Here is a 5,667-nt window from a genome sequence, read left to right as displayed (position 1 = left end):
TCTAACCTAACCTAAGATAACCTAATCTAATCTAACCTAACCTAAGATAACCTAATCTATACTAACATAACCTAAGATAACTTAATCTAAACTAACCTAACCTAAGATAACCTAATCTAATCTAACCTAACCTAAGATAACCTAATCTAAACTAACCTAACCTAAGATAACCTAATCTAATCTAACCTAACCAAATCTAATTTAATCTTACAGAACATAACCTAATTTAACCTAACCTATTTAGTTTTAGTTTGTTAATTACAGTTAAATAGCTAATTATAGTTGGTTATAGTTAGTTATTTGGTTATAGTAAGTTAGTTATAGATAAGATATACGTCCATTAACTCCCCAGGTGGTGTATAAGCATCATAACTGTGGCGCCTCTCAGTTAAATATGAATAAAAATGTATATCCCGAGACGTCATCAACCCGCCATTGTAGTTCATCCTGTTACCAAACTTGAAGAGCTTCGAGCAATCAAGGACAGGAAGCCAATTTATCAATACACACTTTTTCAACATTATCACCAACGTCAAACACACACACACACACACACATGAACACACAGTCAAACGCACACACAACCACACAGTCAAACGCACACACACACACAATAGTTTTGTTTTACCCCGGGGACATAATATTGTCTTAAAATTGTGGAGTTCAGTTCCCTCGAAGCGTGAAAGAGAATGGGAGCTAATGAGAGAGAGAGAGAGAGAGAGAGAGAGAGAGAGAGAGATGAGAGAGAGAGAATGAATCTGCCCATCTCGAGCTGCAAGAGAGAGAGAGAGAGAGAGAGAGAGAGGAGGTATCAGTCCATCCCCCAATCAAGAATATAATCACCAGACACAAAAGGTTCCCAATACTAACCTCCACCCCCTCCCTCAACACATGACTACTGTACTCCATCCTCATATCACCATCATCATTACTATCACCACCACCACCATCACCACCACCACCATCACCACCACCACCACCATCACCATCACCACCACCACCATTACCACCATCACCACTACCACCATCACCACTACCACCACCACGGTTCATTATCTAATCAATACAGTTAACAATTGGCGTCGTGCCCCCCCCAACTCAGCAAGCAGGACGATCTGCTTTACTCACTGCTGACATCAATCACCTCTACTACTTTGCTGTCATACAGAATCGAGTATGACAATCGTCCAGCTACGAGACAATGATATAAGTTATTAAAGATGTCACCTTCATTGGTTAGTTTTAAGGTGACTAAAGAGGCCGATATAAGACCGGCAGGGAAGACCACAGATGTTGCACATGTGGAGGGCTACATCTAGTACAGGAGGGGCGGCGGTAGAGTCTTTCCGGCGTTGGCGCTTGTCTGCCCCTGGCGTCAGTTAATCTTGAAAGGGACACTTTTTCGTGTTCCGCCACGGTGGAAATGTCCCGTGAGGGCCTGGGTTCCGTGGCTTCGTCCCAAGATACCACCTCGTTAACGTCAGCATGAAAGCTCCACGTCGTCCATGCGGGTAACATGGCCAGTCCAACTTAGTTGTTCATGGATACTGGTAGCCTCGATGCTCCTACAGTTGGTGTCAGTGAGAATACTGGCATTTATTCTCTTGTCTTCCCAGCGAACTCGGAGGATGGAACGTAGACTACGTTGGTGAAAGTTTTCAAGTGCCTTGAGGTGCCTCCTGTATGTGACCCATGTCTCGCTGCCATATAACAGGGCGGGGAGGACCACTTCTCGATATATGTGCAACTTTGTAGATAATTTCAGCTTCCTACAGCTGAAGACACGGGTACGGAGTCTGCCAGAGGCTTGAGATCCACATCTGATCCGATGTTGAATCTCTTCACAGATGTCCGCGGTGGTGGACAGGTGGGATCCGAGATACTGACAGTGGGTAACATTAGAGAGGGTAGTACCGTTGAGCTGGTTGGATGGCGGAGGTGTGGCTGAACCAGGGGCAGGCTGAAAGAGAATCTGAGTCTTACGTACATTCACCTCAAGGCAGAAGTGTGCATTCACATCTGCATAGGTGTTCAGGATCTCCTGTAGGTTGCGTTCAGTGTGAGCGACAAGGGTGAGGTTGTCTGCATATTGAAGTTCAGTAATGGAAGCTGCCAACACCTTTGTTCCTGCCTGGAGTCGTCTAATGTTGAAAAGATCCTTCATCCGGTACTCGATGTCCACCCCGCCGGCTAAATTGGTGCTGGTACACACCCTTGTTTAACCCCTGTTTGGATGGGGAAGAGCTCAGACTGTGTGCCGTTGTGCAGGACACTGCCGTTCATGCCATCGTGGAGTTGCCTCACGATGGCAATGAATTTTGGTGGGCAGCCACAATGGCAGCCAGAGGGCCTCCCTGTTGACCTAGTCGAAGGCTTTGGTTAGGGTGATGAAGGCCAGGTACAGGTCACGACGCTGTTCTCTGCACTTTCCCTGTATATGACGCGCAGCAAAGGTCATGTCAGTGGTGCCACATGATGGTTTAAAGCCACATTGAGATTCTGGAGGAAGTTTTCCGCCTCAGGAAGAAATCTTTCTGGCTACGGACAGCAGCGAGATCCGACGGTAGTTGCCACAGTCTGCCCGGTCTCCCTTGTTCTTATAACTATTGATGATGGAGGCGTCTTTAAGAGCTTGGGGGATGTCCTCCTTTTCCCATATATTCTCCAGGAGAGAGTGGAGACGGCTGGTAAGCAGAGGTCCTCCTGCTTTATACACCTCGGCTGGGATTTCATTAGGCCCTGAGGCTTTGTTATTTTTCATTTGTTTGATGTCAGTAGCTACCTCATCCAGAAATGGAGGATAGCTGAGGTGGGTCAGTTCTGGATGCTGAGGGGCTTGTTGGGTAGTTAGGACATCCATTCGGTTGAGCAGCGAATGGTAGTGCTCTTTCCAGCACTGACGGATGCCTTCGTCGTCTTTAATTATGAAGTTACCATCGGATGAGCGGAAGTGGGCTGCACCACGAGTGATTGGCCCATAAAATGTTTTGGTGGAATTGAAAAATTCGCGCATCTTGCGTTGATATGCAAGTTTTTGCGTTTCACATGTCTTTACTTTTAAACCAGGTTTGTTTTGCCAGTCAATTAAAGCAGCACGTTTATCATCGACGAGAACATTGATTTCCGGGTAATTTTCATCAAACCAGTCCTGGTGTATTCTTTTGATCTGGCCGAGGGTCTCTACAGGTTTTCTTCGTGACAGTGTCGTGAATACCCCATTCAGCACTGGGATTTTGGTTGCTTGTTGTCAGGTTGTTTATCAGCCCATGTTCGAGCTGCTCTCTGAAAGCATGTGCTACCGCTGTATCCTCCAGCCGCTTAGTGTTAAAACCTCTTCGGGAGACTTGCTGCCTTCGCCGTTTTGGGACGACGTGAAGTGAGAGCTTGGCTCTGAAGAGCCGATGATCAGTGTCGCAGTGGTCTGAACCAGCAATGCTCGGGTGATAAGGACATCTCGGCGATTTTTTCTCTGACAATAATGTAGTCAATGAGATGCCAGTGTTTGGATCGTGGGTGTTGCCACGAACCCTTGAACTTGTCGGCCTGCCTAAACAAGGTATTGGTGATAGTAAGGTTGTGTGTAGCACACTTGCTGAGGAGGAGTAGGCCGTTGGGTTTACACTTATCTAGTCCATTTCTCGCTATGGTTCCCTGCCAAATGTCAGCATCTCTGCCAACTCTGGCATGGAAGTCACCAAGGAGCACAACCTTATCTTCTCTAGGGATAGAGGTAAGCACTCTGTCGAGGTCGGCATAAAAGGCCTCCTTGACGTCATTCTCTGCATCCAGTGTTGGGTCGTATGCACTGCTGAAATCACCTCTACCCTCCACTCACATCTGACCCTCCACTGGCAACACATCTTCACCGACCCCCCACCAAGCAACACATCTTCACCGACCCCCACCTCAACAACACATCTTCACCGCCCCCACCTGCAACACATCTTCTGGGAGGAGTAGGCAACACATTCACGATCTAGTCCTTTCTCGCACATCTTCACCGACTCCTAGCAACACATCTGACGTCACCGCGTCCTTAAACTCCTCTACACCTCCACTGGCAACACATCTTCACCGACCCCCCCACCGAGCAACACATCTTCACCGACCCCCCAACAAGCACATACATCTTCACCGACCCCCACCTAGCAAATACATCTTCACCGACCCCCACCAATGCAACACATCTTCACTCCGACCTCTAACTAGCAACACATCTTCACCACCTAGCAACACATCTCCACCTAACTAGCAACACATCTTCACTGACCCCACCCCAGACCCATAACTACGTGCTCCAATCTGACCTCCAGCCAGTTCACCTAACCATCTAGGGACACACAAACCAAAACAAACAACTGGAGATGACTTGTTTTTGCAGCCCTTACTGTACGTCTCACCCCCCCCCAAGTCAGGTCTTCTCCCTCCCACCTGGTCTGACAACCATAAATTTAACCAGAAAGATCTGTTTACATAATTTAATTTCAAAAATAGCAATTAAGGCGTATTTTTGGCGGGAAAGAACAAAAAAGTTGAGATGACAGAAGGAAAAGGAAAAGTTCAGCTCACGAGGATAAGTGTACATTAGTCAAATCGTCCACCTAACCTAACCAACCTTGCAGAATCAACACAACAGTCGAGCGCAGGAACTTTTCATGTGGCGCCATCACTCACCACCACCTTAACATGATTTTATGTTTATGAGGCGTAAAAATCTTGCTCGTATCTCAAGAACCAGTGCTGTTGGGGATGTGAGGGGTGAGGAGCATACGTGCCTAGGATCCTGACACCCCTCTTCCTCACCCTTGCTCCAGTTTACATTCCCGGACCCCCCCCCCCCTTCACCACAAAACACACCACCACCACATCATGCTAACACCTAATTATCACCGTTTTATTTATCAACGTTTCCTAAGAATATAATGTGAATCAAGAATTAAAATATCATCAGGTTCCTCCTGTCCCAAGATTACAGAACAGTACATGTTTCCTGTACACGGCCAGTTAGGAGGATAAGAGACACTCAGCTGATTGGTCAGTTAGATCCTTTCCCCACACTCAATACCCCATCGCTATTGGTCCTAAAATCTACATAGGATAATCTACAATATGGAGGAAGGTGGCAACTCTCCGAAGCTGACCAATAACCGTGAGTTAAAACAAAGTGTGGAGGGCGTTTACTGACCAATCAGCTGAGGGCTTTTATATTTTGTCTAGGGGATGTTTTGTTTTTGTTCTGTGGCCAAGTTAATGTATGTATGTCGTCACCATACTTACTATCACTGTACCTTCCTCATCATAGTCAATCACCATACTCTGTCACCATCCTCCCTTACCCCTCATTACCACCATAATCACTGTTCAGTCACCAACTCTCCCTTACCCTCATTAAACTGCGGTTTTTACCCAGAATAAATCCACCATAGCGTTGATTTTTCAACCAACTCCTCAAGCTGTCTCGACAGCGACAACTTATTTGTTATCGACAGTGGGACGATACGGTTCGTCTGTAAACCCACGGTAACTTTACACCGTTCTTTTTTGGTTCTAATTAATGTTAAAATGTAAAAAAATAAATAAATAAAAAATTTCAATCACAAAACACGAGCAAAAATGATCATAGTAAATAAGAAATAAGAATACACCACGACGGGAATGTCATTTGAC

Source organism: Homarus americanus, unplaced genomic scaffold (assembly GCF_018991925.1).
Source record: "Homarus americanus isolate GMGI-L3 unplaced genomic scaffold, GMGI_Hamer_2.0 scaffold19117, whole genome shotgun sequence".
NCBI lineage: Eukaryota > Metazoa > Arthropoda > Malacostraca > Decapoda > Nephropidae > Homarus > Homarus americanus.
This window is presented reverse-complemented; position numbering follows the sequence as displayed.